This window comes from Lissotriton helveticus (genome assembly GCF_964261635.1).
Source record: "Lissotriton helveticus chromosome 1_1 unlocalized genomic scaffold, aLisHel1.1 SUPER_1_unloc_15, whole genome shotgun sequence".
In the NCBI taxonomy this organism is placed as follows: Eukaryota; Metazoa; Chordata; class Amphibia; order Caudata; family Salamandridae; genus Lissotriton; species Lissotriton helveticus.
Window position 1 is genome coordinate 1,433,410 of NW_027611654.1, and position 24,914 is coordinate 1,458,323.

At 46.5% G+C, this 24,914-nt stretch overlaps 1 long non-coding RNA gene across 2 annotated transcripts in view; it reads right to left on the reverse strand.

Annotated features, from left to right (window-relative positions):
- Positions 1-24,914, reverse strand: part of LOC144805565 (uncharacterized) — a 906,387-nt gene that overhangs the window by 757,077 nt on the left and 124,396 nt on the right. The gene's annotated exons all lie outside the window — the stretch shown is intronic.

Here is a 24,914-nt window from a genome sequence, read left to right on the forward strand (position 1 = left end):
GAGATGAGGTGTCCTTTTCTACATCCCAGGAGCTCGTTCTCGTCGCCTGGGTTGCACAATAAAATAAATTCCGGGCAGCGGGTCTGTTTCAATCAGGTGTATCGCTATCAAAATACATGCAGAGAAAGTCTGAATCTTTGGACAGGTCCAGAGGATGTGTGTCAGAGATACGTCCCCACTACACTCCTCCAAGTGTGAAGGGCTTCCCTCCCCATTCATACGGGCAATGCACAGTGGAGTGTATTGCCACCTACATAAGATGTTGAGTGTTCGCCCTCTCCTGGCAGTATGAGAGATAAAGTAAGTCACTCGCTGGAGTATCTCTTGCCAGAGGTCTGAATCTGACATAATGTGGAGTTCTTTCTCACAGGCCCTATATTTTTGGATATTGCACGTGAGTCCTTGGGGCCCATAAGAAGGTATTACTCAAATGGTGTCAATGGCCTGGCTGCTGTGTGTGGGAAGTGTGTGTGTGAGTGTGGATGTGTGTGTGTGTGTGTGTGGAGGGGTGTGGGGAGGGTGGGGTGTGGGGCTGGTGGGGTGTGGGGCTGGTGGGGTTTGTGTGTTTGGGGGGTGTGTGTGTGTTTGTGGGGGGGGTGTGGGGGGGATGTGTGGGGGGGGTGTGGGGGTTGTGTGTTGGGCGGTGGGATGGGGGTGTGTGGGGTTGTAAGGGTATGGGTTGTGTGTGTGTGTTGGGAGGTTGTGTGTATGGGGGGTTGTGGTTTGTGCTCGCTCGCTGCGCTCGCTCGCGTTACCATGTCCCTGAAATTTTTTCCACAAAAAGGTGTGTCACCAACATAGAAAGTTTGGAAAGCTGTGTGTTAAGGAGACCACACTTAACCCAGCACTTAAACTGCAGCCAGCTGAAATGACACTTCACATAAGCTAGTTGGAACAAGAGGCAGAAAAAAAATGCAATAAAAAACAGAATTCTATGTTTGATGTTATGAAGGACCATGCTTGTTTCTGCCTTTATGGTGCAATCACCCATATGAAGGTTTACACGGGAGTGGCGCAGCCGTATGAGAGTACTAGTCTGTCACCTACGACACAAGCTAACTGGGTCACCAATATATATCTAAAGAACCCAGTTTCAGAAATAAAAGAGACACAAAAACTGGGGCACGTACTGCATGGTCTGCCTATGGAGATAGGGTTCATTGCCATGCACCCATGTGTGGTCGACACAGAAAGGCAGTGAGTGGAGCAGCCACACTGAAGACTGCCGAAGGGCATCTAGACTCCAATCCACTCATCTCCACATGACAAAAATGTGGGCTTCGGAGCAAAGAGCTTATCTCCCAGCTCCCACTTCTCCCAGATGCAAAAAAACAAAAAAACACACTGGAGCACCTAGACAATATTTACCACCTGCCAAGCCACCCTCTACGTGTACCATTTGCAATGACAAAAGTTGGCTTTTTCTTTTGAACTTTACGCCTGCCAAGGTGTGCTACACTGAAGAACACGAGTGCAAAGTCAGGGCATCCTAAATGTGCCATTTACACGTCAGAAAATAAAACAAACTGTGCGTAATCAGAACAGAGTCTGGATAAAAGGGGTTTCGTGTTTTCAGGGGACTTTGTTTTCTGCTCACAGAGCGCCCAGCTCCCGGGACAGAACTGTATTCTTCGCTGCAGTCTCCCACGGATAGGACATGCGTATCCCAACACCCATAACAAGAGCTTCAGCACACACACCACTCACACTGGACAAAAGTAACTCCCTGGTCAGGACAGGTCATCTTTGAGAGAGTCAATGGATGGCAAAGCACGGCAGCCTTCCAGCATCTGTGGTACCGACTGGTATATATCGGTCAGTGTTGCCGAAGTGTGAAGATTAGCCAGACCTGAATACTAACCCAGTGATCTCCATTGTGACAGCTGGTGTAAGTAAGCAAGAGTGAGAAGGGACACGCCCGCCCTCCCTAGCTTGAGGAATGCATGCACTTACACATGTAGACAAGATAGGCACAGCAAAGTGGGAACAATTCATGTATTTGATTTAAAACAAGCCCGGCCACGAATACAGCTACAGCGTCCCGCGAGTGGTGCCCGTACACTTGCGAGACGCTGTTCACAACAGCAAGCCATAGGCCGGAAGCCCCGCGAGTGGTGCACAAGCACTTGCGAGCCGATGCACGTAACAGCAAGCAATAGGCCGGAAGTCCAGAGCAATTCCAAGAGGTATTCTTTTGAAGAGCAGCGCATGCGTGCTGCCTAGGCAAGACCTAAAAAGGAAGTGACAGAAGGTAACACGGATGGCAGGGGTTCAAAGGTCAGTTATGGCTCCAAAGTGAGCAGAATAGACGCTCTGGTACCTCTAGACTGTCAACAGCGTCTCTATGGTTACACATTATTCAGCGCCTTGAGACCCTCATGAGTATGTAGTGTGTGTGAGAAGTTGGCCTGGTATATGATGTCAACTATTCTAGTGGGCACCTTGCACCAGTCCAAATGACCCTTATTGATGGTGGGTTATAAAGTCAACCTTATAGAAAGCTATCCTAGTGGTAGCTGTGGAGAGCAGCCTTCAGGCTAAGACTTGGAGACGAGTTAAGCAAGTTGTTTTTACAAATTATAATCTCTTGAATGATTAAATGAAAGCACACCACACAAGGTATACATCAAATATATATGTATTTATTCTAAACACAAACCCTCTGCACCCTTTATGAGGTCAGAGGTAAAGGTACAATAAAAGGAACTTAATTAGCATACGATAAGTTGCACAGTATATGTTATGCCCTAGGGGCCTCACAAACCATATAATGAAATAGTGGTATAAGAACCATGTCTGGAATATAAAGCAGGCCTAGGGCCTGTGGAATCGCTCGGGCTATTCAGGACAACCAAAGGTTAGGAAGTAGGAGACCCACGGGAGACGCGTGCAGTGTCTAAACACAGCTGTGGGTTACCATTGACTTTTTATGGAGAACGAACAAGTTACAAATTTACAGCTTAAGGAGACTTCTAGGTTAACTACGATGGAACCCTTTTAGACTAGAACACTTTGAGAGTCAAGACCCACGGTAGCATCGGAGTACTCGTGTTACCTCACCCAGGGAAGCCGGGTGTATAGGTGCCTTTTGGTGTCAGGTTTCATCGTTGATTCCAATGGAGAGCTGCGAAGAAGTGCTGCAGGCGACTAGAGGAAAAGTGTCCAGGTGGATCCAAGGGTGGATCGAAGATCTGAAGAACCTGAAAGCAGAAGGGACATAGTCTGGGTCACTAGCCAGTGACCAGGATGGCGATGGGAAGCTGACAACCAATGTCGGGTAAATTCAGGTGAAAGAGGTGAAGTTTGTCTCTTCAGCCACGTGGTCCAGGAGGCGAGATGACAACCAGTAGCTGGATTCGAGCTGTTCCACAAAGGATCTATCTGGTTGACTGCAGTGTCGGATTCCGAATTGGACCCAACAAGCCTTGGCAAACGCAATCCACGCAGAATGTCGAGAATGGCTTCAGTGCAGACCAGCAAGAAACTAAGAGGGTGAGCGCTGCAGTCTCACCGTTGCACAGCATGTTATGTTATGTCATGGTAATATTTATTTATAGAGCGCACGTACACCCGTAGGTTTCATGGCACTAATGTCAGAGGACCAGATACCCTCCCTAAGCGTAGGCCTGCTTGAATAACCACGTTTTCAGGGACTTCCTGAAGACCAGAAGATTGTCACAATTCCTGAGTGAAAGGGGAAAGGAATTCCAGAGGGTAGCCGCCAGGAAGGAGAAGCAGCATCCTCCTTGCCTTTTCCTATTAAATGAGGGGATGGTGACCAGACTGAGATGGGCGGAGCGTAAGTTGCGCTGGGGTTTGTACTCAGTTATCATATGTTTAAAAATTTGTGGCCATTGCCATGCAATGCTTTAAAGGCAGTGCAACCGGTCTTAAAGGCAATCCTTTGGGCCATCGGTAACCAGTGAAGTTTTTCCATACCAGGTCTGGCTGACTGCCATTTGGGTTGTTTCCAAATGAGTCTTGTCGCCTGATTTTGGACCATCTGGAGTCGTTTCAGCAGTCCGGCTGGAAGACCAAGGTACAGGACATTCGAGAAGTCCAGACGGGAGAGTACTAGGGATATTATTACCTGTACGAGTGCCGAATGAGTCAGCAAGTGTGTAATTTTCCTAATTTTCCATAGTTGGAAAAAGCTGGAGGAGACAATAGCTCCCACCTGTCCTTTAAGTGACAGGTCGGCACTTAGGATAATCCCTAGGCTTTTGACCGATTGAGAAGCCGTGGGCGGAGAGCTCATGTCTATAGGCCTGAAATTAGTACCCCAGCTAAGCTCACTCTTCCCGGGCAGAACTAATTCTGTCTTGTCGGGGTTGAGTTTAAGATGATTTAGGTCCATCCACCTCTGTATGTGAGACATTGTTGTCTGGAACTCATCAACAGAATCCGGAGAGTTCAGGGGAATTATTAGCTACAAATCGTAGGCATAGTTAAAAATGGTGACTTTACGGTTTTTTAGAGAGTGTAACAAAGGTCTGAGATACAAGTTAAATAGGAGTGGCGAGAGTGACAAGCCTGCGGCACCCCACAGGAAGAAGGCAGTTTCTGGACTGTAAATGTTTCGAGTCTCACTGACTGCGTCCGATTGCTGATGAAGGAGGCTATCCATCCATGCGCGGATCCCCTGAGGCCGGCCTGCTCGAGACGGTTTAACAGAATGTTATAGTCGACCGTGTCGAAAGCGGCCGACAAGTTAAGGAGCACCAGAGCTTGATGGATGTCCTTGTCTGCGTTAGCTCTTAAGGTGTCCTGAACTGCAAGAATCACAGTTTCCGTGGAGTGTGACGGACGGAATCCGGCTTGATTCTGTTCTAGATAGTCAGATTGCTCGATAAAATTTGAGAGACATCTAGACACGTAAGCCTCAAGAAGTTTAGAAAAGAAAGGGAGGATGAGAGATGGGCCTATAATTAGCCGGGTCCGGCGGGTCTGCACCCAGTTTTTTCAAGATAGGGACAACCGTGGCGTTTTTAAACGAGCAGGGGACCTCGCTCTGTGAGAGAGATTCGTTCAAGAATGGAAGAATGCTCAGAGGCAGAGCTGAGCAGACCTCTTTCAAGATGTGTGGGGGGCAACTGTCATTGGGTGACCCGGAATTTACCCGAGATAAAAGCTCCAAGAGTGTTTTAGGGTCGATGAGGGGGAGGGCGTCAAGAGTCTGTGGACTATAACAGATGTCGTCCATAGGTTCTAAACTGAGCGAGTCAGGGATGCTCCTTTTTATAGTAGCGATTTTATTCATAAAGAACTCATTAAGCGAGTTGCAGAGCTCCTGGGTGGGGGCCGGAATTGGATATGTTCTATCGCTGTTGCAGAGGTCGTTTACTATTTTAAAAATGTCCTTAGATTTGTTTTTAGAATTTACTATTTTCTTTGAGAAATAGTCAGCTTTACTTTTTAGAATGGTTTTTAGATATTCTCTGCGGGCTGTAATATACTCCTCCTTGTCTTGCGGGCAGTATTTCATTCTCCAAATCCTTTCTTTCTGGTGCAGTTCCAATTTTAGTTTCCTTAGTTCAGAGGTGAACCATTTATGGGCCCCCATGCAACGTGTGCGGGAAAACTTAACCATAGGAGCATGGTTATCAGCGCCTCTGATAGTCAGTTTGAGATCTTTCCTTCAATGATGTCTGCCGCCTTGCCAGTTGTAGGCTGCGTAGATTTCAGGGTTTCTATGAAAGCCGATGTATTTACAGATTTCCATTTTCTGGTTATACCTCCCGCCTGAGGTAGTGGTTTGATGTAACCATCAATGGTAATTGTAAACTGAATTAGATGATGGTCAGACCAAATGCTGGGCCTGATGGATGGGGTTGAGAGTGACAGATTGTGAGACCACACTTGGTCCAAAATGTGACCCTTTTCATGAGTGGGAGCGTGTATGTGCTGGACCAGGTTAAGATTCGAAAACAGTTCCTGGAGTTCGACTGCCTGAGGTCCACCTGCGTCGTTATTGAACCAATAGTTCAGGTCCCCGACTAGGAGAGCTTTTGGGAAGTTGACCACAAGAGAGGCCTGCTGTTCTCCTAGAGACATTGGGAATGCGGTCAGCGCTCGGGGGGGGGGACGGTAAATCAACACAGTACCAGGGCGTCGCTGTCTGCGTCAAGTTTGATGACCAGATTCTCAGTCTCTGTAAGAGAAAGGGGGGTATGGGCCAGAAACTTGTGACTTTTATGAATGATGGCTGCCACCCCACCACCCAATTTGCCCAGAGGACGGTTTGCTGCTAAGATATAATAGTCGGAGGGAAGTGCTGCTAAAATATCAGGTAACGAATCCTGAGTTAGCCAGGTTTCCGTAAGTAATAAAATATCTCTTTTTTAGTCGACTTTGTAAAGTGTTGATTGGGGTGGGTTTAACACTACCAGTACCTCACTAACTTACCAGTCATTACTACTCCAGTCCTGAGTATGTCCTGATTCCCTGTGCTGCTGTAGTTTAACACCCAGTCCGCCCCTGGCTGGGTTCATAAACAATTGTTATACCAATGTGAGGCACGCCTGGGCTAGCTCTGTATTTTAGCCACTTAACGGCCCCCTTGTTCAGCGGGACGTTTTTGTCTATATAATCCCGCTCCTGACCACACATGTTCCTCCAGCCAACCTTTGCTGTCCCGATCGGACTGTCGCCTGTCTTACCATGTCTCCACTGCACCACGACCATTCCCACGAGTAGTATTCACTACTAAAATGGCCGCCTTGTAACGCCTCTTCCGTTCATTCACCTACGCGGTGTAGACTCCTCACCAATTTGCCACCACGGCGCATGCACAGTCGGTAATGAGAGACGCCACACCCACGAAAGCGCCGACATGGCGGGCTAGCAATGGTTTTTAAGCCAGGGTTCCTCCGAGGGCTTGCCACCAGATGCTCTGCGTCCTGCCTGAGTGCTGCACGTGGGGGTAGGTTCACACGGCGTTTGTGAGTAGTTTGGGAGCCTCCATTGTTGACGACACCCAGGACTCTCAACTTGATACTTGGTAAGTCGGTAACACTCTACCTCTTATAAACCCTTGGTGCTCGTTGCTGTGGAGGATTTTGTGCCTCCAGGATTCAGCGCTTGATGTGAGGCGTTTTTTGGTTACCCAGGGGGGTGCTGCTGACCGGCTTGCCGGGCATGGCCACGTTCCCATCCTCCCGCAGGTCTGCCAGCGGGGGTAAGATACGGGCGGTGTGCCGCTCTCTGGCTTAGCGGTCCCCTTGGGAGATTAACAGCCTTGATTGTTGCGTCTTGTCTAAACAGGCAACCCTGATTTCCACGCAACTCTGACTCTGGGCTCGAGGAGAGTTACCAACTGGCTCGAGCTCCTCTTGACGAGTATTATGGGCTCATACTGCATATGTTGTGCATATTGTGACTACGGTTGCCCCTTTATGCCTCTTGCCACTTTGTAAACATGATGCCCTCCTTCTGGCATTCTTTCTTTCCCTTAGGTACCATACCTAGTTGCCGGTCCCACGGGAGCAGTCTGCGGGCACCTTAGGGACAACCCGGCGGTAAGCACAGAGCCCTCGGTTGCTTCTTTCGCAGCTTTCCTCTTTGTTCTCTCCCTGTTGTTTGCTTCTTGCTCAAAATGAGATTGTTATTGCATAACTAGGGTATCTGTTCTCCATTAATACCCACTGTACTTGTTTATGCCTTAACTCACTCGTATGTGTGCGTACAACAGAGAGCTAATGTGTAATAGTGTACAAAAAATGAATGAATGAATGAATGAATGAATGAATGAATGAATAAAAAACTTGGTTAAGCGCACTGCGGCCAAGCGGCTTCCTGGCGCTGAGGACTCAACAATACTCACAGATGGGACAGAAGAGGACTAGCAGGGGAATGCCTGAGAAAAAAGAAAAGTTTTGAGGGCCTTGCGAAAGTGGGTGTAGATAGGAATAGAACGAATGGAAAGAGGAAGACTATTCCAAAACCGGGGAGCCAGAACCGAGAAACGGTTGCCCCCTGTGCGTGATTTCCGGAAACGGGGGACGTGAAGGAAAGAAAGTGATGAAGAGCGGAGAGTGCGGCTAGGGGCGTGAGAAGTGATGAGAGAATTGATTAAATGTGGGGCGGACCGAGCATGCGCCCGAAAGGCCAAGCAGGCTAATTTGAAGTAGGATCTGAAATGAACCGGGAGCCAGTGAAGGGACTTGAGTACAGGGGTGATGTGAGAGGATTTGGGAAGGTGAAGAATGAGCCGGGCCGCCTGGTTTTGGATGGCCTGGAGGCGGCGGGTTTCGTAGGCAGGGATGCCTACGTACAGGCCATTCCCATAGTCCAGGCGAGAGGTGATGAAAGCCGTGACAATGGTTTTGAGGGCATCTGCAGAAAAAAAACGGGAAATCTTGCGGATTAAACGAAGGGACAAAAAACAGGAAGACACAACGGAACTAATTTGGGCATGCATGGACAGATCGTCGCTGACCTTGATGCCCAGGGTCCGAACAGAAGAAGCTGGTGAGGGAGGGGGGCCGAAGGAGAGGGGCCAGTGTGCCGGGGACCAGGGGTTAGAGGGACCACCAGTGAGGATGAGCTCTGTCTTGTCCGGATTGAGCTTCAAATGATTGAAGCTCATCCACTGAGAAATAAAAACTAAAGTGGAACAGAACTTGGGAAGAAAGTCAGCAGGGGACGATAGATCAAAGACGAGCTGGAGGTCATCTGCGTAGTTGTACACAGAGACCCCCAGCTCGAGAAGAGAAGAGATGAGAGGGCGGATATAAAGATTAAAGAGAAGTGGGGAGAGGGAGGAGCCTTGAGGGACCCCACAGGTGACCGGACGAGGGGGAGCGGAAAAACCGGAGAGGTGAACCGCTTGCGATCTTCCTTGAAGGAAGGACGCGATCCAAGAAGAATGGCATGATCGACTGTGTCAAACGCAGCGGACAAATCAAAAAGGACCAAAGCTTGGGGGAGGTTGCTATCAGCTTTCGCCTTGAGTTCATCCAGGACCGCAAGTACCTATCCCTCAGTGGAGTGGCCAGGGCGAAAACCCGCCTGGTGGGAAGCCAGAAGATGATTCTCCTCGATGTAGGAGGATAGGCAAGATGTTACGTGGCTTTCAAGGATCTTCCCTACATAAGGGAGCAAAGAGATAGGCCTGAAATTAGATATGAGAGAAGGGTCAAGACCAGGTTTTTTAAGGATGGGAAGAACTATAGCAGATTTAAATGAAAATGGGACAGAACCCAAAGCCAGGGAAGCATTGAGTAAAGTGAGGGGAGGGACAGGGCAACTAGTATAGAGAGTTCTAAGAATCCGTGCGGGAGTGCAGTCCGCCGGAGAACCAGACCTAACCTTAATAAGCAAGTCAAGAAAAAGCTCAGAAGAAATGGGTTGAAAGTGATCCAGAGAGGAAGAGAGCGGAGGAAGGGAACCAAAGAGTTCAGGTTGAGGCACAATGGGGATGTTGGCCTTAATGTTAATGATCTTGTCGATGAAATAGTCGTTCAGTGAGGAGCAGAAAGTTTGAGATGGAACAAGAGAAGAACAAGAGCGATCGGAAGTGGCGAGGTTATGAACTAATGAGAAGATTTCTCGGGATTTATTGGCAGAGAGGGCCACTCTCTTTAAATGTTGTGCTCACTATGTTGCTCTGTGCTGTGTTTTCTATCCTCTAGGTCGCATTACCTAGGCAGGACCAATTGGCCTGCCCGCCCACAGATCTACCTATTAAGGTTGTATCTCACATTGTGTTTTCATTTCTTTATTTGTAACACTTATGGTCCTGAAGAATTGCCATTTAGGCAAGAAACATGTTGACCTGACCTGAGGGCTGTAGATACTCTACTGTAACTTTTTCTAGCAGATATCTCCCCTCCCTCCCCTCCCAAGAGAGTCAACCACGCTAATAAATTCCACTGTGGATTGACCCACCTTTTTTAACTCACTTTCACCTCACGACTACACTTCCCCTGCCCTCTCACACGCATGCATCATATGACAGTAACAAAAGATCTCCGTTAAAGAGCCCCGGTCTCGGGAGCCCGTCAGACATTGCAGCGCCAGTCTGACTAGGAGCAGAACCCATATGATGAAGCATGACACCTAGTTTACTGGGTGTGTGAGGGTTTTAGTTCCAACAAGGGAATTCCCCAATTCCCCCCCTCTCGCTCTTCTTAGTACACCCACATAGCTTTCTCTTCGCCCGGGGAACTTTGTACCTTTCTTGTGTTACATATGTAAATTTACAACTTTTATTACTGATGAGTTTTCATTTGTGAGCTTTAGAAGTTACGGGCAGACGGCTCATATTATTATGGTTGAAAAGATTGTGTTGCTTGTGCGACGAAGAAGTAGAAACTGCTGTACATATGCTATTTTTCTGCAATGTACTATGTGAATGACATATGTACAATGTCACAAAGCACAGAACTGACACCATCCCTACCAGAATGTAAGCATTTTGCGGAGAGAGTGCTGTTTTTCCTTTTCTGGAGCCTTAAGTGTATTCATGCATATACGGCTGTAGTGTTTTTTTAGTACTGATTAAAACCGGTCTTTTCCAAACTTTTCGTCGTGCCACTTGTCTCTCCAAAGGACCCTGAAGCAAACGCTCACTGGAAAGACGCTGTCAAAGTGCCACTTGAGTATGCTGCAGATATTAACCCTTTGGGAGTCGCCGGTCAACATCAACAACATCATTCATTCTGTAATGAGGCTCAGTGAAATGCCTGCAGGAGGGATCACTGCTGGCGGCATGTTTGGGCGAACGCTGAAGCACGAGTAGGTGGCTCCTACCCAAGTGGAGTTGTGATTTATTCTTTCTACCTCTCAAGGACTTCTAAATACACCGCGTGGCACTTGCATCTACATACAGAGAAAGCGAGTGGTGAATGGTTAACACTCATTAACATTACCATACGGACGCCTCCAAGAGTGCCATTACAATGTGTGTGTACAAAGCGCACAATATTTTACACAGGATATGGGGCACTCACCAACCTCCTGTATATGTGTACAGATATAGAGACCCCGAACCGCGGAGGACGTGGCCCCGCCTTGTAGAGCAGCGATGACTACTTGTAGCGACATCTGTTGTTGCCTCGAGCATGTTTTGCTCTTTGACATAAGTGATAAGACAGGACTGATAGGAGTGTGCGGTGAGGTCTGCACCAGAACAGTCTGCAATGAGAGCGCTGACAGCCGAGAACTGAGCAGTACACTTTCACAATATGTGCCGGGTCTATTTTTAGTGAATGGCCCCCTGGTATCAGCTGGACAGTTCATGCATTTCTTTCTATGAAAAGTTTCCCTGTTAATGATGGAATGTACGGGAATTGTATTTTAAGCAAAAATCAATAGGTCGGCAACAAGTCACGCCAGTGAAGCTCTACTGAATAAACTGAGAGAGGGAGGATGAGCAGAAAAAGACCGAGCGCTGAGCAAGGGTACATGCGCAGAAATGAGAGAAGAATGAAACGAACCGGACTCCGGAGGTGGTGGGCTGGTGGTTGCTGCTCCTGGGTTTTTCGCTGTTCAGTGCCCAGCAGCCGGCCTGATTCCTCCTCTGCGGCGATGCCTCGCTCCTACCTCGGATGCAGCTGCCCCCTGACCTGCTGCAGCTTCACAGGCAAAGGAACATCACCACGCTGCCAAAGATCACACAAAACCTGCTTTTCCAGACAAAAAGAGATCTAACCGGCCTGCTTTTACCCACAATCCCCATGATGTGTCCGGTCGGCATACTTTCAAATCTTTCTCGGGCAGAGGGGTCGTGAAATGGGAGCCGCAAGCAAAATGGCGAAGCAGAAAGCACCCTCCCCCCTTGGACGCTGACTGAGATTAGTCAGAGCAGCGCCAGCGGAGTACATCCCGGGGTTAGCGAGCCCTGCCACCTTCGCACGTGGGATCGAGGGAGGTGCCCAAAAAAATAAAATAAACAGCGGCCGTGAAATGGGAGCCGCGAGCGTGCCAGTGGAACAGAAGAGATTGATGGGGGCTAGGGGAGGGCAAAACGTCCGTAAGTAAGTAGAAGCAGATGGCGGCCGTAAAACGGGATCTGAGCTAAGAAAAAGTAGTCCCTAAATAGACTGATTACAGCCCAGCAGCGTAACTAAACAGTAGTTAGTCAGTGCTGCTTCCTGCAAAACGGCAGCACAAAGGAAGTGACGTTTTGCATCCCAAACCAACCATAAGCAAGATAAGAAAAAGCAATGCAATGTTCAACAAATGGCAAGCAGCAGCACATATTAGCTGCCAATAGGCGGAGTTTCACTCAACATTTACAATACTTTAGTCCCGCTTAGACAGCGCATGCGGCGCATGCGCTGTCTAACACGAGACCTAAAAAGGGCAGAGGGTAACAGGGGCAGCTTAAGGACCACAAGGCAAAGACGGGCAGAGAGACACAGAGACAGTGAGGGGTACAGAAAGTAAAACCGGGCAGAGAGACACGGGGACAGCGAGGGGAACAGAGGGAAAATAAGGCACAGATCAAGTACCGGCAGCAGGGGAAGACAGAAAACAGCAGTCACAGACACAACAATGACAATAACGGCAATACAGGCAATACAGGCAATACAATACAATAAATAGCGGAAAAATAGCACAGATGAACAAACCTATGGCCTACCACCGGCCAGCAGGGATGAGGCGCAGGAGGGAGTCTGCGGGTGGAGGAGGGCCTCAAGCTTCCTCAGCAGCAGCGGCTGGGGCAGGGACATACAGGCGGTGCGGTGCGGAGGGGGAGCGACCTATCTGGTAGAGTCAAGGGTCGTTCTCCTTACCCCGCAGCGGCCAGCATATATGGGGAGGTGGGAGGGAGGAGAAGCTGGGAGGAAGGAGGCGGGGCAGTCAGGGGGGTGGGGCCGCAGGGGACGCAGCGGCGGGAGCAGTGAGGGGCGACTAAGGGAACAGAAGGCAAAGGGCACAAAATAGAGGGCAACGAGTTGAACAGAAGGCAAATGGCACAAAATAGAGGGGCAACGAGTGGAACAGAAGGCAAAAGGGCACGGAAATGCAGGGGCAACAAATGGAACAGAAGGCAAAAAAGGGTAGAGGGTTACAGGGGCAGCTTAAGGAAGAAAACGCAAAGACGGACAGGGAGACACAGAGACAGCGAAGGGTACAGAAGGTAAAACCGGGCAGAGAGACACTGGGACAGCGAGTGGAACAGAGGGAAAAAATGGCACAGATAAAGTGCCGGCAGCGGGGGAAGACAGAGAACAGCAGTCACAGGCACAAAAAAAATTACAAGAAAGGCAATACAGGCAATACAGTGAATACAATACAATAAATAGCGGAAAAATAGCAGAGATGAACAAACCTGTGGCCTACCACTGGCCACCGGGAATGAGGCACAGGTGGTAGCCTGCGGGTTGAGGAGGGCCTCCAACTTCCTCAGCAGCGGCGGTTGGGGCAGGGACACACAGGCGGTGCTGCGCGGAGGGGGAGCGGCCTACCTGGTAGGGTCAAGCTATCTCCCAGTGAGTATTGCCTCTGGATTGAGCAGCGCCGTGCATGCTGCTTGAATGCCTTAATCCTCTTTCCTTTCTTTCTTCCTTACGAAGAGCTTATATTTTAAAGTGTTTTATTGTTAACCTAGCCATAAATCCCCAAAGCTTTCTTTGCTATTTGGGGATTTGGAACCCCTTTTTTGTCTCTTGTTATTTTCTGTGCGCACGTTTTGGGAATTTCACTTCAAGCACATATGAAAACATTCAGTTTACTGCTTTTTTGAACATCATGTTGTGGATAATTACCTTTGATGCTACTTAAGACACTCTCAATGGGCCTGTTGGAAATCACACAGGTCAAACCCCAGAGTTATAGCTTTAGAAGATCAAGAGCCACATGCATCAAGCATTCTTTCCCTCGTGAGAGCAAAAAGGACTTTTCTGAAGCATGAAAGGCTTTGTATTTGCAAATTAGGTAATTGCACTTTTTTGCGATTACCTATATTGCGAATGCATTTAGAAAATTGCAATTTGTCATTCCCTAATGCCGATGCGCGTAGCCTAAATGCGAACTGTGCATTTAGAAAACGCTGATTACCTTCAGCTTCAAGTTGATGGTAATTTGCACATGCATTGAAAATGCAGAAAAATGCATTTTTCAAAGTGATATGTGGCACAGTTGGGGTCCAAGGCACCATCCAGTTCAGTGCCATTGGCGTCCCAGTTCAGTCCATCCCTAATTGACATACTAAGCCCTGAACAGCATTTAATAAATGGCGTCGGAAGCGCTTCTGTTATTTAAAGGTGTAATATCTGACATTAGTTTTTATCCATTTTAATCCAGAAAATCCTAGCCACTGGCAGTCGGTGGATCACTCCTGAATCTCCAGAGCTCAGTGTATGTGAATCTACTAATGAAAAAGTTACACGGATGGATTACAGCTCCCTGAGTCAGCAGCAAGGATTGCTGAGCCATAGTGGTGGCCACATCTCCCCTACTGTCAAGATCAATTGCCCTACCAATCCACCCGCCCACCCCAATAACATACATTTTGTGCAAACTGTTCCTTCAAATGTACAGTGGGCCTCATTTATGAAAAGTGACGCATCACTGCGTGAAAACAGCGATGCGTCACTGTTTATTGCGTCCTACTTGCGACATGCTGGATGCGTCATATTTATAATATGACGCATCATGTCGCAAGGAGTTACAGATATGTCAGTATTTCTGACATATCTGTAGGGCGCAAAAGTGACGCATTGATGGAGTGTGTCACAAAAGTGACGCAACTCCAGCAATCTGTCCTTTCACATGGGGCAAGCCCTATGTGAAAGGGCCTGCGTCAGTCTTACGCCTGCTGTGAGGCAGGCTTAAGAAATTGACGCATTTGTATCCTAGAAATGGCGCAGTGAAATCTCATAGATTTCACTGCGTCACTTCTACAACCCTTTCTTGCGTCAATACGCCGCCCATGCATACATTATACCTGGTGCAGGTATAATGTGGCGCAGGGGTTTACAAAGTGACGCATCTACTTAGATGCGTCACTTTGTAAATATGGCGCAACAAGGTGCATTTTTTACGCCACTGGTGCGTCACAATAAGTGACGCACCGGTGGCGTAAAAGTGACGCACAGCCTCATAAATGAAGCCCAGTCTTTTTAGCTATTTGTGCGTGCACTCAGGGATGTCAGTGGGGCAGCAACACACATTTCAGGTCTTTCTGTGCCTGCACATTGTTCCTTTCCATACCCTGTCCAGCTGGTGTTAGTCTGCTAAGGACATCCACTGAGTCTTCTGCCAACATGTTTTGCACACTTTAACCTTTTACACTTTAAAGGCCGGGCGTAGATCAAATGTTAAAGTAAAATGTTCTTTCCTTAAGTGACTGGCAATAAATCTTGAAACTCTGACAGTTGTAAGAGTGTGAAGAGTGCATACTTTATGTTGTCTAACTGAGGTGCAGCAAGGGAGCCCAGTTCGAGCCGTGCATTTGTTTACTGTATTCATTTGTTATCTTCATTAGAGCCAGAGGTTGGTCCCTCCTGCCTCTGTCCTCTGCCTACACGTTGGCTGCGTTCATGATAGTCACTCGCTTTGGTACTCTATCAGTTGTGTTAGGTAGGTCTTCCATTTGCCCAGCCCACTTCATGTCCTCGTCCATTTTCTTGGTATAGGGCTTATCTCTTCGCATCTCAGGGGGATCTTCTCAAAAACGTGTGATAATCATCGGCAAAATCGGTTATCGCAATGTTTCATATCGCCGTCCTTAATGGGAAAATAACTCTGTGTTAACGTTCTATTTCCAACACGGCGATTACATGCGATATGTTCCCGATAACGCGTCAAATGTCCGCGATAAAGTCACCAGGACGGCGATAAAAATGTAAACCCCAATGCAAATGAAGTGGCAATGGGTTCAACCGCGATATATAAATCAGCAATAATCTTCACCGGGCCTGCAAATCACACACAGCAGGTGGGAAAAATCACTATGAAAGTAGAAAAAAACATACAAACAAAAGCAAAACATCAGCGAAGCACAATGGAGGTAGCCGGAGCAAGTACAGAGGAAAACCAGAACCCCACAAGCCCCCCGGAGGACCAGCCTGGGTTCTTAAGGTCAGAGAAGGACAAGAAGAAGAGGAAGACGCAGTTCAGTCCGCAGGCAAACAGGATCCTGATAACCGAGGTGGTAGAACACCATCAACAACTGTTAGTCACCTCTACTGCGTCATTGGCAACAAAAAATGGAATATGGCAGTCCATCGTGGACAAGGTGAATGCAGTCGACAATGGAAGAGGACAATGGAAGAGGTTAAGAGGCGCTGGAAGAATGTGAAACGCAAAACCCAGCAGAAACTCGCTAACAACCAGAAGGCAGCAATGCAGACTGGAGTTGGGAGTCCAACGTCACAGAAGGAGCTGGACGAGATGGAGGAAATGGTGTCCACCATCATCAGTGGTGTCGTAATTTGACGGTGATCGGGTTAGCGTTAGCTTTGCTACACGAATTTCCCCTTATCTTGACTACTGTGTTCAGAGGCCATTTTGAGAACACTGGCGTCGATCTTATATGAATGCGTTGCCTCGTGGTCAGCATGCCCTTTTTGTCCTTTCTCTGTACCACTGACCACCTAACTTGCCCAGCAACAGGCTATTTTTAGTATTGGTCAAGCTTGCACATGCGTAGTTAAACCCTCTGTACTAGTGGACAGTCATCACTTAGGAATGTTCTCCAAAACTGACCAGTAGTGTTATAACTCCTCCCATGAGTTGGCCGTGTTCCAAAAATGACCTTATATGTACCTAAACTGAGTAAAAGTGTTCCGCTACTCTTTTTATTGCTGTAAAACTGTATAAAAGGGGTCTCGTACTGATGTTCGGTGTGATACTTCTTGCATTACCGAAGGGTGCTGTAGGAATGTACCACCACCCCATGGGGTCTTAATAAACTTGTCTTTTGCATTTTTCAGTTTTCGTGCCAACGTCTGTTTTATGGTGTAGCGGGTTTTGCGGAACATGAAGGCCTGGAGAACCCAATACCACAAATTGGCGACCACGAAGGGACTCATCGGCGACTCGGATGCCAGAAGGAGAGGTCGTGACGAAGGATCGGAAACTCGCCATGGACGCGTACGCTGCCACTGAGTGACCCGAGTCTTGGCACCCACGGTGTTTCTTCCTTTCCTTCTGATCTGACCTTCCAGGTGGCGCCGGTCCTCGACTGAGATCCCGATCGTTCGAGTTGTCGTACAGTGCCGGTTTGGCTGATTTGATTTAGGAACTTGGCAGTTGGAACCTGGATATTTGAGAATTTGGTAAGCTTGTGATTGGTAAGATAGTCTACGGACGCTTACTGTGGCTTTCTTTGAATATGTTTTGAGTTAGCTAACATCTGATTCTATGATTTGAGTTATATGTGCAGTGCACTTCACATAGGCAGGCATGTAGAGATATTTCTCTAATTTTGTATTTGTTGAACAGCACATTTTTGTGTGAATTATAGTAAGTGCCATTTTTGTAATATCGCGTTTTCGTGATATTTTGACATGCCTGTTTTAAGCACACTCCGAGGAATGTGCTGTCTTGGAAAAGGTACCAATTATCGATTAAATGAATCTCAGCCGGCTCCCCCAGAGGGGACACCTAATCATGAAATGTACGTTAAATTTGGCATACCCCCTATTTTATACAGTACATTGTGGCACAGATACACCAAGTCTGACCCTGAATTGCAATGGCCACTACATGGGTTGTTTTATTTACGTAAGGTTCAGTATGTGGAGCAATGTTTGTTTCAGCGCAGGTCTAGACAAGATATGTTTGATTGTGTACGTATGTGGGAGAAAGCGGTGCGTGAACGAATGGAGCGTGAATTAGCCTTGGCGGACAAAGAGCAGCGGAAAGCTGCTCGGGATAAGGCTTTACAGCTGGAAGAGAAAGAGTTACAGGAAAAGAAAGAGAGGGAGGCACGGGAGCGTAATTTACAAATGAATGGTCAATTTCCTATTCGACGTCCTCTTTATTCTGTCCTTACTAATGAAACTGATGATTTTTCATTATTAGATCGTTGCCCGCCTCCGTATGTTCCACCTACGGCCCCAGCTGAGGATTCGGACGGAGACGATCAAGGGGATAGTCGTACTAGGCTAAGTGCTGGTGAAGCTGCGGAGTTGTGTAGTTTTGCGCACAAACTTAATCTTAATGCGATAACTATTTCAGAGATTGATGACCAAATGCGTAAGTGGTCCGAGCGAGAACAGTTGTATTTCTTGAGCCAGTTTGGAGATGAAGTTGTAGAACGATTTAGAAAATATTCAAATGATTTGGAGCCTAAGGATGTCTCAGTCGGTCGTGAGAACATGCGTAAAGGTCTTTTTGTTATTGCAGATGCGGATTGTTTTTTTCAGCGGTTGGTCCAGCTACGGGATGAGGCGTCAAGATTACGGGAGGCAAAAAAAGCATCAGATGTGCCTGCGCCGGGATCGACGGAGAATTCCAAAGAGTGTTCTATCTTTGGAGCAGATAAGAGTTCTACGGTTCATGTTATGCCTATGCGTGAAGCTGCACCTTTATATGTCCCTCCTAAAGGGCAAGGTACAAGCGATGATAAAATGTCTGTGGATGCAAAGGGTTATTTTGTATATAATTGGGTTTACACACCGTGGAATAGAGCAGATGTTATGGCACTTAAAAATGCTTTGCCTGACCCCCGAAAGAATCCGGCAGCTTTTTATGAAGGAGTGGAAGGGGCTATTTCTTCGTGTGTTATGACGTTGGTTGGTGCCCTAAAAGATATGTTGGCATGACGACAAGAAAAACTAAAATCAGGATTGGTGAACACAAAAGCACTGTCTGCTGCCGGAAACAGGCAACACGTTTAACAGCACATTTTTTGGAAAAAGGACATGGCCCCAATGACTTCACATGGACCATACTTGAACAACCCAATATTCCAGATAGTTGTCCAGATATAGGCAAATTCCTGTTTAAGATTGAGCAGAAGTGGGTCTATAAGCTGAACAGTGACAAGGACGGTCTTAATGAACCCATACCGTGGATGTCACTATAGAAAATTATAGCCGGTATGCAATAACCACCTTTCTGCCACAATGTGTAGAGATGAAATACTTTAGCATGTCACACTGATCATATACACTGCGTAAAAACCAGTGACGAGTTGTACACTCATTTTAAGTGAGAATATATATTTAATGATGCAGAACACCCCTTCACTGCTTGATAAATTTGAGAATTAGTATCATCAGATGGTTAAGAACCAGTGACGAGTTGTACACTCATTTTAAGTGAGAATATATATTTAATGATGCAGAACACCCCTTCACTGCTTAATAAATTTGAGAATTAGTATCATCAGATGGTTATCCGTTAACCATAATACTGCAGTTTCCATCAGACAGTGACAACAAGTCCCAATATGTTCAATTAACAACTGCATCATGGCGCAGTATTCTCTTCACATTACATGTGTGCCTAGTATAAATTATCTGTGATACACATTGGGCACAAGTTGTGTACCCTGAGCCCACTACACTTAGATGTATACTTTGCTTAGTTGGGTGCTAAATCCTTAGACATCTGCTCATTCATAGTGTCTTTAATCACATATTTTGAATTTTATAAAACCGTCATTCCACATAAAAAACAAAGTGAACGAGTGTTCACAAAGGGTACTATTGTAATATGGTGCTTTAAATCGCCCTTCGTTTTGACATTGTTTCCGCTAGATTCGGGAAACTACTACTCCCATAAATCATTGCACTACAGGCAATGTTTGAAAGGCCCGCTTTTGCCTCCGTTCGGTGCCTCCCCAGAACAGCCCAGAGGGACGCTGGGAGACACCGACGGAGAGGTAAGCGGAGGGGAGTGAGGTGTGTGCGCTCTATCTTTCCATCTTTCTCCTGCCGGCCGCGCACAGCGTGTGTCTCACTGCTTGACAAACGGCCGGCTGCGCACTTCTCAATACGCTGTGGGCGCATTAGATGTAATTTTTGACGGCGCTTTGCCGCGTTTGACGATCTATGCACAAACATGCTTGGCAATGCGAACCGGTTTCTATAAGAGTTGCGAGAGGCACCCCACGCCGAGTACCACGCTGGGTTTCTGTCCAAACCGTTAGCTTTTTTGTAACAACTCATGGGCTCATTAATCATTCTTTAGACGGCTCTCGCTGCATTCATTGATCGACTCGCTCTCTATATTATGCAATCTACCAACAACAATGCGAGTGATCTTTTCTATTATAAATGCACCGATTAACATGCCCCATGGCCAGCCTATATTAAAAACAAGTGTTTGGTGAAATAGAGGAGTCAGAAGTTACATCTGGACAGTGGAATGTGTGACTTACCTATGTAATACAACAATTGACCTACATGCATTAACTCTCAATTTCCAGGGCATATTTTTGCTCAGCCATATTTTTGCTCAGCCTTATAAATATCTGAGGTTTTACCTTTGTAATTGAACCACATGCATTAACTCTTAATTTCCAGGGCATATTCTTGCTCAGCCTTGTGAATACACTAAGGTTTTACTTTTGTCAATGTTGCTTTGACACGAATTGGTTGAGTGCTTCTACGATTGTTTTCTGCTAAACAGAGCGGTGCTCCTTATTTACCTGAGCTGCAGCCAGGTGAGGTGAGGCGCCATCCCCACAGAAATTGGGTGAGTGTTATCATGTCATTTGAACTTTATGTACATGACCACAAGAATACCACTACTGAGAAGTGCATTCTGTGATAAATATGCCTGTTTCTCTTTTTTCTTTTCTCACTTTTATGACTACTCTAGATTGTGGTGGAGAATCAACACCTGACAAACAGGTGATATTTTTCCTATTTTACTCTTTTTCACTTAATAATACAGCAGTAGCAACATCATGGTCCTGATGAAAGCATAGGAAACCTTCCACCTATATGCAGAAACATGTCGACCACTTGCTGAGTAGATATTATGTCAAATCTACTTTTTCTTTCACTATTCACTTGTTTTTAAACTTAGGGGTCTGAGAGAAATCATTAAAATATCTATTCTACTCAGTTCCACCTAATTTTACTCACCTCACTCATTCTCACTTGCACTGCTTTTCCTCAGTTGTAAACACCAACACCATACTGACACCACCCAGTAACAACACTATTACCAACACCTCCTTACTCATATAGCCCTCACCTTATAACTAGGGTGACGGACTTCATACTAACTCCTGGGTAAGGAGTACCCAAATGATGTAATAGTGGTGGCACAGAACGATAACTGATGGGAAAAATTTCCTACCTGGGTTGTATGTCATAGGTATGAGTGATGAGATGGTGTTTACACATTTAATTGTATTTAACTCACAATTTAGTTTGCTAGTCATATTGTGGTTAGTCTAAAGTATGATAACAGGGTTGTGACTCCTGGACACCTTTTGTTGTAAGTTGGTTGATATTGATCTTTTCTTTGGGTTAATATTACCACCTGACATGTGGAGAGCGATTCGTAAGTTCGATGATCGAGCGATCCGTGAGGCGGACTGGAAAACTTTAGCTCAAGCCGATTTAGATAGGGAACCCACGTGTAAGCCATGCCAATTAATTTTAGATCTCCCAGCAGCTATTTTGAATAAATTAAAAACGCTCGTTCCACCTAAAAAGATTGATTGGACCATGTTAGCCTCCTGTAAGCAGAAGGCGGATGAGTCAGTTTCTGACTTTTTCTCACGTTTCGAGGAAGCATTTCATGATTACAGTGGGCAATTATTAACAGAGGACACGGGTAGGCATTTATTCGTCGACAAGTATGTAGCAAACCTCCTACCGGAGATTGCAAAACGTTTAAAGACGAGTGAAAGTTCTTGGACCACGGCGACCCCAGCCTCTTTATTGACTATGACTCAGTATTATGAGCGACAGGAATTGGAGGCTAAAGAAAGTACTGATAAGAAAGCGAAGGAATTAAATACGAAAGTGATGTTGGCTCAGGTTTATGCTACACAGCCGAGAGGGAATGATAGAGGTAGGCGTGGATCGTATGGTACATCTTCTGGTCGTACCGACATTTCTGAGGATCAGTGTGCATACTGTAAAAAGTTTGGACATTGGGCCTCAGACTGTCCGGTGCTTCGAGAACAACGTAATCAGCCTGGTCGAGGAGGTGGAAGGACGCGGAATAGTTATTCAGGAGCAAGGGGCGGAGCAAGTGATCGTGGCAGGTTTGAAGCGAGGGGTCGTGGTCAGACTGATAATAATTCTTTTGATCGACGGAATCAGTATCAGATAACTGAGGGTGAGTTTACTGAGTCTCAGGAGTTTGTACATGCATAGGATTGCGTAGGATGGGGTGTGGAATCGGTTGAAGTACCAGTTGATCAAAGAGGTCCATATGTATCAGCGGACGTTTTGGGTTCTACGGATCAGTTCTTGGTTGATACAGGAGATACTCATAGCGCTCTGTCTAAAAACTTGGTTCCAAGGGCTCCCCTGTCTGGCGAAACGATTACATCGATAGGGTTCGATGGAACACCCTCTCCTAGCCCATGGTCACAACCCCTTACATTTTATATTGACAGATTCTTTGGTCCGTGCCCGTTCTTATTGTCACCAAACACCCCGGACAATATTATGGGAATAGATATGCTTAAATATTTCCGAGCAACCATACGCTGCGCTCCTGAAGGAGTGCAGGTTATTTTGAATGACAATTACCCAGATGTAGAGAGATTGTGCTCCATGCAAGAAATAGAGGCGTTAGCATCTCTCCCACAAACGCTATGGGCTACTTCAGATACGGATGTGGGACAGATGATTATCCCTCCTATTCGAATAACTGTAAAGGAGGGAGCGTCTCTGCCTCGTGTACCACAGTATAAAATCTCTAGGGAAGGTGAAGTTGCCTTAATGCATATCGTACATGATCTCATTATTGCAGGTGTAGTGGAGGAAGTCCCCTATAATGTTTGTAACAGCCCTATTCTTCTGATTTTAAAGAAAGATACTGATGACAAAATCTATCGATTTATCATTGATTTGAGAGAAATTAACAAGATAGTAGTGCCCCAATACCCGGTGGTGTCTGATATTACCACCCTACTTACCTTGATTCCGCCCACAGCCACCACGTTCACTGTGATTGATTTGAAAAATGCCTTCTTTTCCATTCCCATCCATCCTGATAGCCGGTATCTATTTGGTTTCACATTAAATAATAAATCGTATAGATTTTGTCGAGTTCCTCAAGGCTATACAGAAAGTCCTAGCATTTATAGTCAGGCCCTAAAAAGACAGCTTGATTCTTTCGATTTACAGTCTGGAGTGGCTCTCATTCAATATGTTGATGACATTTTACTTGCAGCAGACACTCAGGAGCAATGTGAGGAGAGTAGTCTTGCTTTGCTTTCTTTTCTTGCCCACAATAATCACAAGGTTTCGAGGAAAAAGCTCCAATATTGTAGACCAAAGGTGACCTAACTCGGTCATCTTTTGTCTAAGGAGGGACGTGCATTGACATCCGATCGAATCCAAGCGATATTAGATACACCAGTTCCCCGCACCCAGAGAGATGTTCGTGCTTTCATAGGTTTAACGTCTTTTTGCAGGCAGTGGATAATGGGGTTTTCACACATTATAAAACCTTTGTTAGCATTGCTGTCTAAAACTACACCGATTCCCCTTGAATGGACAGATGAATGTCAGAATGCTTTTGACAAATTGAGACAAGCCCTTTGTTCGGCACCAGTGCTAGGTACACCAGATTATACGAAGATTTTTACATTATATGTACATGTGAGGGATGGGTGTGCATTGTCAGTCTTAGTGCAGACACACGGGGATAAACAGAGACCTTGTGCGTATTTCTCGGCAGTACTTAACACTGTAGCATGAGGATTACCTGGGTGTTTTCGAGCAGTTGCAGCAACAGCAGTGGCTATACGACAGAGTGAGGGAATAGTTTTGTCACACAAGTTGTTGGTGTTAGTTCCCCATGCAGTAGACGCCCTGCTAAACCAAACGAAAACCCAGTACTTAACGAGTGCACGTTTAACAGGATATGAGCTAACGCTGTTGGCGCCACATATTACACTAAAGAGATGTGCTACTCTGAACCCTGCTACTTTATTGCCATATCCAGTTGCTGAGGGCCAGGAGGAAGAACACCATGATTGTGTTTTCCTGACGGAAGAACAAACAAAGGGTCGTGTTGACTTACAGGATACGCCACTTCCAGATGTGGATGGGGAACTGTGGGTTGATGGATCGTGTTTGAGGTTGCCAGATGGTACAACTTCTGCAGCATATGCGATCACGACACTTAAGACAGTGGTAGAAGTAGCACGAATACCAATTGGCCCAAGCAGCGGAATTGATTACTTTAACAAGAGCATGTGAATTAAGCGCTGGTTTATGTGTGAACATCTACACTGATAGCCGGTACGCCTTTGGAGTAGCGCATGATTTTGGCCTACTCTGGAGAGAGCGAGGGTTTTTGACCTCACATGGAGTGCACATTATGCACGGAGAACTGGTGCATGATCTCTTGAATGCGTTATTATGTCCAAAGAAAGTGGCGATAATTAAATGCAGTGCACATAAGAAAGTGACAGACAAAGTAGGACAAGGAAACGCCTTTGCAGATTGTATAGCGAGGGAAACTGCTATGTTACAAAATGCTTCGCCGATGTATGTAGTGAAATCGCAGGCTGGGCGATGGCATGATGCTAGAGAGGAGATACTAGATATTCAGAAATCAGCGTCTGAAGCATAACTCGCAATCTGGGCAACAGAGGGAGTGTTGGACGATGAGGGTTGTTGGAGAAGCAAAGATATGGAGAGATAGAAATTGCCTGCAGCTTACTTGCAAGCAATGGTTCAAATGACACATGGATTGGCACATGTTGGAGCTCTCGCAATTGCTAAATTGCTTACGCGAGTCTGGGAGCATCCTGAGATTGCCAACACGGCCAAAAGAGTAGTGCAGACCTGCCTGATATGCTTGCA